The sequence below is a fragment of the Phascolarctos cinereus genome, unplaced genomic scaffold, assembly GCF_003287225.1.
Source record: "Phascolarctos cinereus isolate Bilbo 61053 unplaced genomic scaffold, phaCin_HiC Scaffold_2;HRSCAF=192, whole genome shotgun sequence".
NCBI classification, from domain to species: Eukaryota; Metazoa; Chordata; class Mammalia; order Diprotodontia; family Phascolarctidae; genus Phascolarctos; species Phascolarctos cinereus.
In genome coordinates, this window is record NW_027555625.1 from 251,049,854 (window position 1) to 251,065,460 (window position 15,607).

A 15,607-nucleotide genomic window follows, 5' to 3' on the forward strand; every position below is an offset into this window, starting at 1 on the left:
GGGGAGAGAAATCGTTCTAAGCAGAAAGCATGGCTTGAACAAAGATGGGAAAACATAAGCTGGATTCCTGAAACAGTGACTAGTTCTATTTGACTAGAGCTGAGAGTGAGGTTTAAGGAACCGTGGAAGATAAGGATGAAAAAGTAGGTTGTAATCAAAGCATGGAGAGCCTCGAATGCCAAGCTGAGGGGTTTTGTATTCTCTTCAGTAGGTGACAGGGTGACATACAAGGTTTCGAACAGGGGCATGAAATAGACTTTTAAACTCTTAGAATGGGAAAGGACCTAAGAAGTCATTGAATCTAACATTCCACTCAAGATAATGTACACACATAGGCAACTAAAAATATGTACATGCACCCCAAATTGTACACATGTACCTACACATGCATACATACACATACATATATATATATACATGTCCTCCCACAGAATATAAGCTCCTGGAGGACTGGTTTTCATTTTTATCTTTGTATCCTTAGTACATAGTATAGTGCCTTGTGCAGAGTATGTCCTTAATAAATATTTGATTTAAATTGATGAGCTGAGGCAGCTAGGTGGCACCTAGGTGCCTGAAGTCAGGAAGATCTGAGTTCAAATCCAGCCTCAGTTAGCTGTGTGACTTTGGGCCAATCACTTAACCTCTATTTGCCTCAGTTTCCTCAACTGTAAAATGGGAATGATAATAGCCTCCACCTCCCAGGGTTGTTGTGAAGATTATATTTGTAAAGAACTTACCACAGTGCCTGGCACATATAAGTGCTACATAAATGCCAGCTATTATCATTAATAATTGTTGAATATAGACATGTTATAAATACAACTGCCCTTTGGAATCATCTTTATCAAAAGGAGCTACCTGCATGACCTCGGGCAAATCACTTAAACCCTCTGGGCCTCAGCTTCCTGATCTGTAAAATTCTGTAACTTGTCTAATCATTTTAAGATTCCTGCTGGCTGAAAGTTTGTGATCCTATGAAGTCAGGATCAAATATACGATACCTATAGTGGTATTTTTATTGAGCAGTAATAAAAGCACATTCACCATCCACATGAATCTTCTTAGTCTACATCAAAAAAGAACTTTTCAGATTCTTTTTTCCATCATCTCCATTTTATAGATAACAAAACTGAGGCACACTATTACACCAAGATCACTCAGCAAGATATGAATAAAGATATGCATGGAAGCCAAGTTTCTTAAGTCTCAGATTCAGCCTTATACTGTGGGTCACAATTCTTCCACTTGCATATTTTTGTCTCTATGTATTATCACAAAAGTGTGCAGACATCTTCATAATTGGAAGGAATAATTAAAGAAAGTTGAACAGAAGTCCAGCAGCAAGATTGCACCTAAATTCCTGGACACTCATTGACACCCTAATTTTGTGGCTTCACCAATCAAACATACACAACATAAGCCTTTTCTGGTTTTGACTTTGTTCCTGTGAGATTACATGAGACTGATGCCAAGATCAAAATAGAAAGGCTCTCCAACTTGGAGGGAACCAAGGACACCTAAGTGAAGTATGCCTTTCTTACAATGAGATTACCTTTCCCCATTAAGGAAATTATTCTCTGCTTCCTTTCTGGAAGGGCTTGAAGCTTGGGGGCAGTTTCAGTGAGCAGACACACACCCAAGTGAATGGTTTCACTTAAGTGATATTACAAGGCAATCACTTACATAGAAAAAGCTGCTTTCCACATGTGCATGTGTTGAATACTGGACAATGGATCCCTTAATATCATGTCTTCTTCATGATTTGTAATTTTTTTTAAAATGGCAATCATCATACTGTAGAGAAAAATGCTTAGATTTGCTATCATAGTACTTTTTAAATGGAAAATGGATTGTTAGTCAAAAGTAGAGTATTATTTTTAATTTTAAAGCTATTTTACCTTTCGTGTTTTAATATTGAAAATAAGCTATTAATAAAGCTTTATTTTTATTTTTAAACAGTTTTTGAAGTTGGCAAGGAAAAACCAGATTGAGAAAATACAAAAATTATATTGATTATAGATTTATTATAGACTGAATGAAACTATACTTATAACATCAGTACTTTAAGAATCCATGATTTCAATCATATGGCCACCTTTCCTCTGATATAGGTCAAAGAATGGCAGTTACATCATGCACAGTGGATACAGTGTTAGATTCGGAGTCATGAAGAGCTAGGTTCCAATCCTGCCTCAGAAACTTAGCTGTGTGACTGTGGACAAGTCATTTCACTTCTCTCAGTCTTCGTTCCCTTATCTGTTAAGTGGGGATAATGGTAGCACCTACTTCACATAGTTGTTGTTAAAATTAAATGAGTTAATGTATGTAAAGTGCTATATGAATGCTGGTCCTGGAGTCAGGAAGGTCTGAGCTCAAATATGGCCTCACACACTTACTAGTTGTATGGTCCTGGCAAGTCACTTAACTCTGTTTGCTCAGTTTTCTCATCTTTAAAATGAGTTAGAGAAGGAAATGGCAAACCACTCCAGTATCTTTGCCAAGAAAACCCCAAATGGGGTCATGGAAAGCCAGAAACGACTGAACAATAGCAAAATATAAATGCCATCTGTTATTGTTATAACAGCTCCAGGCCTTAGTAAATGGTCTTTATGAGTTTTAGTAAATTTTTTATAGATGAGAAAAGAAGATCATTAAGCAAGGTATGAATAAACATAAGAATGGAAGTCAAACCTCTTAAGTCTCAGATTCAGCCTTATACTGTGGGTCACAGTTCCTTCATTTGCATATTTTTGTTTCTATATAGTTCCACAAAAGTGCTGGGAAAAAAATCATTACCTGGTGCCCAACACTCCAGGAATTTACTCTCATTGTGTAACTAGGCTAATCCTCCCATCCATTTCTAGGCCCATACAGTTTTCACTCTACAGAGAAAAGCGTCAGGAACCCAAGTCACCAACAAATGATGGGACATATAAGTAACTGCCTCTTCCATAAGACTTTTCCTGTTACCTCCAATAATTAGCCTCTTCTCTCTCCTGAAATTACCTTGCATTATTCTGTACATATTTGATATTCACTTATTGTGTATATGTTGTATTCTCTCATTCCCAGTAGAGTGTAAACTCTTTGAGGGTAAGAAATGTTTCATTTTTGCTTGTATCCCTAGCATCTAAAACAACACTTTGTGAAAAGAAAAGCACTTAATAAATGTTTCTTGAACTGATTAAATTGAATTGAATTGTGGCATTGTCCTTCTAACAAACAAAATTTTTTAAATTCATCTAAATCGTTAAATTAAATAAAACAGTAATGAAATAATATTTTTTATCAAATAACAGAGAACTAGCTGAATTGGATTTGGGAAACTGTGCATGTCATTAGATATATGCTTAACAACAAAAGGAGGTGAGTTAGTCATTTCCCCATGAGGGGCAGTCCTTGCTTGTTCCACTGGTACCCATACAATGAAATGAAACATATAGGAAGTGTCCCATAATCTGGAGTGGATCCCCTGTAGAGGTTTTGTGGAAGTATGTGGACAGGAGCGGTGAGTTGATGAGAACATATCAATGTTACTATTGAAAGTAGTAACCATTGAAGTAACACAGTATAATAGGCTCAGATACAAACACAGACCAAGAAAGAAAAGAGAATGAAAAAGACAAGTATGGTTATTACAGACGTTATATAAATCTGTAATACTTGACCCAATTTATTTGTCATGAAATGGTAGTTAGTACAACAATAAAATTGTGAAAAATACTTATCTAAATCACTGTAAGGACTATATATATTTTCTGTGGAAATTTTTGTTAAATGTTATAAGTACTCCATTCTCAATTAGGAAGTCGCATCTTCTCTTTAAATGCCAGAGCCCAAGTACCAAAAACCAGAAATCAAACTAAAATTAAATGTAAACTTCACAATGAAATCCTAATAAAATAAACCACAGGGTGACCAAAACCTCAAGAAACCAAACTGGTGCAAACCCAAAGGTTATTATCCCAAAGTATATGAATTAAACGTGTTTGTTCCAAGTCAATAACCAAGAACCTTATTCCCTAGAAGAGTTTCAGATATTAAAATGGTTTTTTATCTTCTTATGCATATATACAATCAATCAGAAGATTTTTATATGCAGTTGTACTGACAAAAGCCAAAGCATTGACTTCTTCTAAATAACTTCAAGGCATCCTTGGGAACCTGTCTGAAGATGCCTAGTATGCCTCTTCATCAATGCACCTCTGAAGATGGATGAGGAGATGAATTTTAGAGAGTTATTACCTCTTTAATTTCCAAAGTCCAGTATCGGTTATTCAGGACAAGCTTGATCTTCTTTTTCAGAGAAGACTACCCCCTACTCACTAATTTGATACCTTTGGAAATCTTAGACCAGTTTCTCAAGTCTCCTGAATGTTACTGGGTGTGAGGGCTCCTAGGTACTGTTTCTTTTTCTCACAGAATACTTTGAAAGTGATATGCAGCCCCAAGGCTAAGTCAAACTGCCTAGAAAGTATTTACATCTTCATATCTAATGTTCACTTGAATAATACTTGTAGATTCACATAACACCTGTCTGTGGATCAAGGAAGTTAAGTCTTTAATCACTCTTCAATTCCTCAGTTTAAAATCTGTCTCTTCAAGAGTCAGTTTGTTAATCATTTATATTTTTCCCTTTATGTCTATGTAAACAACATGGTTTGTTTAGGTAGATAATGACTTGTCAGCAACCTAATTCCAATCCACCTCACTAGATTTGTACTTGTGTGTGTGTATGTGTACATATGTGTGTATGTGTGTTTTGTCAAGATTACATAATATATAACAGCATGAGTGCCCACATTATGCCTTTTTTTTCCAGCCTGGGAACTGTCCTTCAGCACCACAAAAGTCTAGCACAGTCAGTACTTATTTATCAATTATATGGGTTGTTTATCCATTGCAAATGAAAGGCCAGCTTTCCCCTCTCCTTCTCCCTCATTCCCCACCAACCTCCAAAATATTTCTGGTTAGTTTTCATACAGTGTAACTGGTATGTTTTCAGGGTAAGCAAAATTTATCTGTGCTGTTTTCTTATCAATGAGAGATTTGATAATCTCATAAGTGAGAATATGACTTCCAAGCCAATTAGAAATAGTTTTTTTGATTGCCTGCTGCTTTGCATTATCCACATGATGGGTTGCATTTCTTTTTTTTTTTAATCAGACTTGTGATTTCACTGGTGCAAGGAAATGATCATGGAAAAAACTCCTCTTACCAACACAAATGAGTTATCTAGGGCACTGAGAAGTTAAGTGACTTTCTCAGAGTAATACAACCAAAACAGGTCAGAAGTAGGATTTCAACTTGACTCCAAGTCTTGCTTTCTATCCATTACTCCACAATACCTTTCATTTCCTCTCCTGAATATTCATAATTGAGGGTTGGATCTATATGATAAAAACAAGCTTTCATATTCCATCCAGACAATAATAAAAGTCCAATTCAGAAACAATCATGAAACACTGAGATCAGGAATGAGGACATAAGGCCATGCATAAGGGAAATCAGGTGGTGGCCAAATAAGCTGAACAAAAATGTGCAAAATGTGATCCCACAGGCATTTTTCAGGCGTATATAGTTCTACTCCTTCCTGCATATCAGCATGATTTTTGGCAGGTAGAACAATGAGAGGCAAAAAAATCAAGTAGATGGGCTTCATGAGTTTATTTCCAGGTTGAGAATTAGAGATAAGCAGAAACTCTTTAAGCCATTACCATATCTCTTCTCAAAGTTTTAAATAGTTTTGTTGACATCCATTTCTTCTCTTCAAAAATGTATTTAATTTTTAAAAAATTTAAAATGTATTTAATTAAACAAATATTTTCTGAACATTTTCTATGTATAACCTTTCTGTCACTTTGAAGGAACATACCAAAATTAGTGAAACACTATCCCATCCTTCACTATGCTTGCAGTCTAGAAGAATTCTTGCACTTACACTAATGGCAGCAAAATCACGTGACCAGTGTAAAATCACAAATCACAAAAATCACAGCAAAATTAGGCATTAGCATTCAGAACTCAAATGTCACCATCCCCACTCCTTACTTCAGGACATCGATAACTTCATCAATGCAAGCTCACCTTCCACTAACTCATATCTCCATCCATTACTCAAAAAGAGAGGGGCTTTTTTTTTCAGTTGTTATGACCAAAGAATTCATCACCTAGTGGTCAATCTTTCCCAGATTGACAGGATCCTCCAGACCCTGTGCCCCCATGGCATAGTCTTTAAGAATTCAGAAATGTAGAGGCAGCTAGGTGGTGCAGTGGATAAAGCACTGGCCCTGAAGTCAGAAAGATCTGAGTTTAAATCCTGCCTCAGACCAAACACTTGACACTTACTGGCTGTGTGACCCTGGACAAGTCACTTAACCCCAATTGCCAAAAAAAAAAGAAGGAATTCAGAAATGTAGCCTTAAATGTTAGAAAAAGTAATCAGAAGAGGATTTAATGGATGATCTTGCCCCTCATCAAATAAAAAATAGAAAAATATGTGGAAATATATTAACAAATTAGCAGGAATTTATTAAGTACCTAATTTATGCTAGGCACTGTGCTAGGCTCTAGAAATACAAGTAAAAAATATAAAACAACCCCTATTCACAATAGCTTACATTCTAATGAGGGATATAAAACTCTCCTGTCAAAGAATTTTTTTTGGCAAAAATAAGTAAGAAAATATAGGCTCTCCATAATTTAACCAGAATTGTATTTCAGACGATCCTATAAATTGGACAACAGAAAGCTACTAACTAAACATAAAGGTCTCACCCATCCTGAAAAATTTTCTCAGGTTTTATAGAGGAGGCAGGGTTGTGTTTATCTAAGTCATTAAGGAGTAGGGGAGTGAAGAAAAGATGTAAGAGATGCATGCATTGATTTTTTTAAACATCTCACACTGAAGTCAATAAAAATTTAATTTATAGTTTTTAAAAGGGAACAGAGCTCTCAACACACTCCCCCAGCCTCCAGCAACCCAGCTAATTACATGAGTGAGTTGACTTCTATTTCTCAGCTATTGATAATACGTTGACAGTTGAAGTCCAGTATCACATGTGAATAAACCAATTTCAGTCTAGCTAAGCAAACACACCACAGAAAGCATTTAGTAGATTTTCATTATGTCATGAAAGTATTTATCTTCTTCTCCATTCTATCTGGAGTATACCTATAACTCTATTTTCCTGGTCTGGTCATTTATCCAGAACCAAAGGAATAGGCATAGCATTATTATTATGATTATTGATAATAATTATAATTATATCTTCTCTTTATATAAATCCATAACTTTCAAAGTGCTTCCATATCTGTTATCTCAAATAGTCATCCCTATGTATTATGGAAAAAATTACAGAATCATTGAGTTGGATGGGACCTCAAAAATATCTATTCCACTTCATTTATGAAAAAAAAATTCCTATTACAACACAGCTGATAAGTGGTCATCTCATTTCCACTTGAAGACCTCCAATGAGGAACAACTTCCTACGATGCTGAGACAGCTCTAATTAAGTTTTTCCTGACATAATTTACTCCTTTGTGCCTCCCACTCATTGCTATTGGTTCTGCCTTCCGGGTTAATCCCATACCTGTGCAGTCTATACCTTTACATCATACCCAACAAGTATTCTCCTCCAGGAGTATGTATCTTCAATAATCTCTCTCTCTCTCTCTCTCTCTCTCTCTCTCTCTCTGTCTGTCTCTCTCTCTGTCTCTCTCTGTCCTCTGTCTCTGTCTCTCTCTCTCTCCTCTCTCTCTCTCTCTCTCTCTCTCTCTCGCTTTCTCCATAAACTACATACATAAATATATACATTCATACACACACACCCCTACCTTCAAACAATGACATGTTCCCTTCTAGCTACAAACATGATCGAATCTTTCCCCATCCCTAAAAAAGATTCTTCTCTTAACCCTGCCACCCTTCCAAATTGTGATCCTATATTTGTCTTCCCTTTCATAACCAAACTTCTAGAAAATGCCATCTATATCCATTACCTCCAATTCTTCACCTCCCACAAACTCCTTCCACTAAGCCTTCTCAACTCCTTCCATTCAGGCTTCAACCACTCAACTGAAACTGCTATCATCAATGTTACCAACAATCTCTTAATTATCAAATCCAATGGCATTTTTTCCTTGTATCATTCTTCTTGATTTCTCTGTAGCCTTTGACATTGTTGACCATCTACTCCTAAATACTCTCTCCTTCCTGGCTTTAATGACACTGTTATCTCATCATTCTTTTGGCTAGCTGCTCCTTCTTAGTCTCCTACGCTAGACCACTGTCCATGTCCTAATATCACCTTTTATTCATAGGCCCAACCCAGTAGTCTCTTCTGGATTCTACTCTCTCTTGACATTCTGTCTTGATAATCTCATCAGTTCCCAGAGATTAAAAAACTATTCCCTTGAAAATTATACTCAATTCTACATAGCAAGTGAATTCTAGTTCTATGTTAACAATAGGGTGATACCATAAGCAAATTAGGAGAGCAAGGAAGAGTTTACCTCTCAGTTCCATGGAGAAGGGAAAAATTTATGACTAAACAAGAGAAAGAAAACTATATCTGCTGAACATCTCTATTTTGTTTTTTTTAATAATTTTTTGGTAAAGAATATTTTTCCAATTACATATAAAGATAGTTTTCAACATTCATTTTTTATAAAGTTCTGAGTTCCAAATTTTTTCTCCCTCCCTCCCATCCCCCTCCCCAAGACAGCAAGCAAACTCATATGAGTTATACATGTGCAATCAAGTAAACATATTCCCACATTTGTCATGTTGTGAAAGAAGAAACAGAACAAAAGGGAAAAGCCACAAAAGAAGTGAAAATAGTATGCTTCAATCTGCAGTAAGACTTCATAGTTCTTTCTCTGGATATGGATAGCATTTTCTATCATTAGTCTTTTGGAATTGTCTTGGATTTTTGTATTGCTGAGAAAAGCCAAGTCAATCATAGTTGATTATTGCCTGATGTTGCTGTTACTGTGTACAAGGTTCTCCTGGTTCTGCTCACTTCACTCAGCGTCAGTTTATCTAAGTCTTTCCAGGTTTTTCTGAAACCTGCTTGTTCATCATTTCTTACAGAAGAATAGTATTCCTTTGCATTGATATGCCACAACTTGTTCAACCATTACCCAATTGATGAGCATCTCCTCAATTTCCAATTCTTTGCCACCATAAAAAGAGCTGTGATAAATATTTTTTATACAAGTAGGTCCTTTTTCCTTTCTTACAATCTATTTGAGATACAGACTTAGTAGCAGTATTGCTGGATCAAAAAGCATGCACAGTTTATAACCCTTTGGACATAGTTCCAAATTGCTCTCCAGAATGGTTGAATCAGCTCACAACTCTATCAACAATGCATTATTGTTCCAATAATTTTTCCACATTTCCCTACACCTTCTCCAACATTTATCATTTTCTTTTCTGTCACATTAGCCAATCTAGCAGGTGTGATGTGGTACCTAAGAGTTGTTTTAATTTGCATTTCTCTAATCAACAGTAATTTAGAGCATTTTTTTCATATGACTATAGATAGCTTTGATTTCTTCATCCGAAAATTGCCTGATCACGTCCTTTGACCATTTGTCAATTGGAGAATGACTTGTAGTCTTACAAATTTGACTCAGTTCTTCTATACATGTGAGAAATGAGGCCTTTATCAGAAACACTTGCTGTAAAAATTGTTTCCCATCTTTCTGCTTTCTTTCTGATCTTAGTTGCATTGGCTTTGTTTGTGCAAAAACTTTTTTAACATAATGTAATCAAAATTATCCATTTTGCCATTTCAGAATAGTCTCTATCTCTTGTTTAGTCATAAATTTTTCCCTTTTCCATAGATCTGGGAAGTAAGCTCTTCCTTGCTCTCCTAATTTGCTTACGGTGTCACCCTTTATGTCTAAATCATGTACCCATTTTGACCTTATCTTGGTACACTGCGTGAGAAGTTGATCTATGCCTAGTTTCTGCCATACTCTTTTCCAGTTTCCCCAGCAGATTTTGTCAAATAGTGAGTTCTTATCCCAGAAGCTGGTGTTTTGGGGTTATAAAACAGTAGATTACTATAGTCATTGACTACTGTTTCTTGTGCACCTAATCTATTCCACTGATTCACCAATCTATTTCTTAGCCAGTACCAAATAGTTTTGATGGTTGCTGTTTTGTGATATAGTTTTAGATCTGGTACAGCTAGGCCACCTTCCTTTGCTTTTTTTTTCATTAATTCCCTTGAGAGCCTCAACTTTTTGTTCTTCCAGGTGAACTTTATTATTCTTTTTCCAGCTGTATAAAATAAATTATTGGTAGTTTGATTGGCATGGCACTGAATAAATAAATTACTTTGGTAGAATTGTGATTTTTATGATATTAGCTCAGCCTGCCCATGAGCAATTTATATTGTTCCAATTGTTTAGATCTGACTTTATTTGTGTGAAAAATGTTTTGTAATTGTGTTCATTAGTTCCTGGGTTTGTCTTGGCAAGTAGACTCCCAAATATTTTATATTGTCTACAGTTACTTTAAATGAAATTTTCTTTCTATCTCTTCTTGTTGAGCTTTGTTGTTACTATATAGATGATTTATGTGGGGTTTATTTTATTTCCTGCAACTTTGCTAAAGTTGTTAATTATTTCAAGTAGTTTTTTAATTGATTCTGTAGGATTTTCTAAGTATACTATCATATCATCTTCAAAGAGTAATAGTTCTGTTTCCTCGTTGCCTAGTCTAATTCCCTCCATTTCCTTTTCTTCTCTTATTGCTAAAGCTAACATTTCTAGCACAATATTGAATAATAGTGGTGATAATTGGGCATCCTTGTTTTACCTCTGATCTTATTGGGAAGGCTTCTAGTTTATCCCCATTACAGATAATGCTTGCTGATGGTTTCAAATGGATACTACTTATCATTTTGAGGAAAGCTCCATTTATTACTATATTCTCTAGTGTTCTTAATATGAATGGGTGCTATATTTTGTCGAAAATCTTTTTCTGCATCTATTGAAGTAATCATATGATTTCTGTTGGTTTTGTTATTGACATGGTCAATTATGTTAATAGTTTTCCTAATATCGAACTAGCCCTGCATTCCTGGTATAAATCCCACCTGGTCATAGTGTATTATCCTCATGATAAATTGCTGTAATCTCTTTGCTAATGTTTTATTTTAAAATTTTGCATCTATATTTATTAGAGAAATTGGTCAATAATTTTATTTCTCTGGTTTGGCTCTTTCTGGTTTAGGTATCAGCACCATATTTGTGTCATAAAAGAAATTTAATAGAAGTCTTTCTTTGCCTATTTTTTCCAAATAGTTTACATAGTATTGGAATTAATTGTTCTTTAAATGTTGGGTAGAATTCACTCCTAAATCCATCTAGCCCTGGAAATTTTTTTAAGGAGTTCATAGATACCTTGTTCAATTTCTTTTTCTAAAGTGAGGCTATTTAAATATTTTATTTTGCCTTCTGTTAATCTGGGCAATTTATATTTTTATAAATATTCATCCATTTCACTTAGATTATCAGATTTATTGGCATATAACTGGGCAAAATAGCTTCTAATTAATGCTTTATTTTCCTCTTCATTGATGGTCCACCCTTTTCATTTTTGATACTGATAATTTGATTTTCTTCTTTTTTTTAATCAAATAAACCAAAGATTTGTCTATTTTACTGGGTTTTTTTCCATAAAACCAGCTCTTAGTTTTATTTAGTAGTTCAATAGTTTTCTTCCTTTAAATTTTATTAATCTCTTTTCTGATTTTCAGAATTTCTAATTTGATATTGAATTCAGGATTTTTAATTTCCTCTTTTTCTAGCTTTTTTAATTGCATGTCCAATCCACTGATCTGCTCTTTCTCTGTTTTATTCATATAAGCATTTAGAGATATAAAATTTCCCACAAATACTGTTTTGGCTGCATTCCATAAATTTTGCTATGTTTTCTCATTATTGTCATTCTCTTTGATGAAATTATTGATTGCTTCTATGATTGTTTGATCCATTCATTCTCCAGGATTAGATTGTTTAGTTTCCAATTAATTTTTAATCTATTTTTCCATGGCCCTTTGTTACATGTAATTTTTATTGCATCATGATCTGATGAGGATGCATTTAATATTTCTTTTTTCTGCATTTGATTGTGAGGTTTTTATGCCCTAATACATGGTTGATTTTTGTGTAGGTGCCATGTGCCATGGAAGAAAAGGTGTATTCCTTTCTATACCCATTCAATTTTCTCCAGAAGTCTGTCATATCTAACTTTTCTAAAATTCTATTTACATCCTTAACTTCTTTCTTGTTTATTTTGTGGTTAGATTTATCTAGTTCTGAGAGGGAAAGGTCCCCCACTAGTATAGTTTTGTTGTCTATTTCTTCCTGTAACTCACTTAATTTCTCCTCTAAGAATTTGGATGGTGTACCACTTGATGCATATATGTTTAGTATTGATATAACTTCATTGTCTATGGTACTTTTTAGCAATATATAGTTTCCTTCCTTGTCACTTTTAATTAGATCAATTTTTGCTTTTGCTTTATCTGAGATCAGGATTGCTACCCCTGATTTTTTTTTTAACTTTAGCTGAAGTATAATATATTCTGCTCCATTGGGGCAGCTAGGTACAGCAGTGGATAGAGCACTGGCCCTGGATTCAGGGGGGACCTGAGTTCAAAGCTGTCCTCAGCTGCATAACACTTACTAGCTGTGTGACCCTGGGCAAGTCACTTAACCCCATCACCTAACCAAAAAAATAAAAAAATAAAAAAAGTCTGCTCCATCCTTTTACCTTTACTCTACGTGTGTCTCTCTGCTTCAAATGTGTTTCTTCTAAATAACATACTGTAGGATTTTGGTTTTTAATCTACTCACTTTCACTTTCACTTTATTTTTATTTATTATTTCATTTTATGGGGAGAGTTCATCCCATTCACAGTTATGATTACTAACTGTATTTCCTTCCATCCTATTTCCTCCCTTTTTATATTTTTCTCTCTCCTTTCACCCTGTCCTTCCTCACCTCCCCCAATCTGCCCTCCCTTCTGTCAGCCCCCTCCCTTTTCTTTCCCCTTTCCCTTCCTATTTCTGCCTTCCCTTCTATCAGCCCTTCCTCCCTTTTCTTTCCCCTTTGCCCTCCTACTTCCCTATAGAGTAAAATAGATTTGTCTACCTGAATGTATTTTATTCCCTCTTTGAGCCAAAGCCAACGAGAGTAAGGTTCAAACAATGCTCGCCCCTTCCCTTCTTTCCTTCTACTGTAATAGGTTTTTCATGCCTCTTCTTGTGATATATTTATCCTGTTATACTTCCCCCTTTCCTCTTCTTCCAATACAATCTTTTTTTTGCCTCCTAATCAATGTTTTATCATCACATCAAAGTCAACTTATACCCACACCTTCTGTGTAAGGATATTCTTTATAACTGCCTTGATAGAGAATGAGTTCTTAAGAATTACAAGTATCATCTTCCCATGTAGGGATGTAAACAGTTTAACCTTATTGAATACTATTGGAGTTTTTCTTCTTTCTTGTTTACTTTTTTATGTTTCTCTTGAGCCTTGAATTTGAAGATCAAATTTTCTGTTTAGCTCTGGTCTTTTCATTAGAAAAGTTTGAAAGTCCCCTATTTCATTTAATATCCATCTTTTCCCCTGAAAAATTATGCTCAATTTTGCTGGGTAGTTGATTCTTGGTTGTAATCCAAGAGGATTTGCCTTCTGGAATATCATATTCCAAGCCCTCCAATCCTTTAATGTAGAAGCTGCTAAGTTCTGAGTAATCCTGACTATGACTCCTTGATATTTGAATTGTTTCTTTCTGGATGCTTGAAGTATTTTCTCTGTGACTTGATAGTTCTGTAATTTGGCTACAATATTCCTTGGAGTTTTCTTTTTGGTATCTCTTTCAGGAAATGATTGGTGGATTCTTTCAATGACTATTCCACTCTCTGGTTTTAGGATATGAGGCAGTATTCCTTTTTAATTTCTTGAAAGATGCTATCCAAGCTCTTTTTTTATCATGTCTTTCAGGTAGTCCTATAATTCTTAAATTGTCTCTCCTGGATCTATTTTCTAGGTCAGTTGTTTTTCCAATGAGATATTTTACATTTTCTTCTATTTTTTTCATTCTTTTGATTTTGTTTGACTGATTCTTGATGTCTCAAAGAGTCATTAGCTTTTGGGACAGCTAGGTGGCACAGTGTATAGAGCACCGGCACTGAAGTCAGGAGGACCTGAGTTCAAATCTGGCCTCAGACCAAACACTTGACACTTACTAGCTGTGTGACCCTGGGCAAGTCACTTAACCCCAATTGCCAAAAAAAAAAGAGTCATTAGCTTTCACTTGCCCAGTTCTAATTTTTAAGAAATTATTATCTTCAATTAGCTTTTGTACTTCCTTTTCCATTTGGCCAATTCTATTTTTTAAGGAGTTGTTTTCTTCAGTCAATTTTTGCACTTCCTTCTCCAAATTGTCAAGTCTTTTTTCATAATTCTCTTGCATAACTCTCATTCCTTTACCCATTTTTCTTCTACTTTTCTTACTTGACTTTTAAAATCCTTTTTGAGCTCTTCAAGAGGACTTTTTGGGCTTGAGACCAATTCACATTCCCCTTTGAGGCTTCACAAGTAGGCATTTTGACATTGTTGTCCTCTTCTGAGTTTGTGTTTTGATCTTCCCTATTACCATAGTAGCTTTCTATGGGTCAGGATCTTTTTCTGTTTTTTGCTCATTTTTAAACGTTGAGCACTGTCCCAAGCTTCTTGAACTGGAGTCTAGGTGCCTGGTCACTGGCTTTCTATGCTGGAGCCTCTCAGGCTGGCAGTTTGCCTACTGTGCTAGGGCTGGAGATCTCACAGCTAGCCTACAGTGGCACTAGCCTGATGAGCCAGGACCAAGGGACCTTGGTTGCTGATCTGTGCTGTCATTATGAGTCTCCTGCTGACTTGCCTGGACACTGCCTGCACTGGGTTGTGCTCCCCTTTTACCTAAGACAGACCTTTCCTGAAGTCCTCCTAAGTTACCTTGGGCTGGAAAATTGTTTCACTCCATCTTTTTGTGGACTATGTCACTCCAGAATTCCTTCAGAGGGTTGATTTAGTGATGTTTCCAAGGGAAACCAGGGAGAGGTCAGGCAACTTCCTGGTTTCTCTCCACCTTGGCTCCCCAATCTCCCCACCCCAAATATCTCTGTTTTGATAGAAATTTATGACCCAAAACAGACCTCATTACCTCTCTAAAAAAAATACCCTACTTTCTAACATCCCTATTTCTACTGAAGTACCTCCATCATTTCAATCATCCAGTATCACAATCTCAGAGTTGCTTTCAACTGCTTACTCTCTTACCACACGTATTGTTGCCAAATTTTGTCCTTTCCCCCTCCACAATATCTCAGTTCTATCCCTTCCTCTCTTATCCCACAGCTCCCACACTATGTCAGGCACTAGCCTAAACTATTGTAATAGTTTCCCAGTTGGTCTCTCAGCTTCAAGTGCTTCCCCCTCTCCAGTGCATCCTACACCCAGCTGTTGAAGTGATTCTCCCTAAAGTGCAATTCTGGTCATGTCATTCCCCACCTCAACAAATTCCAAGGACTC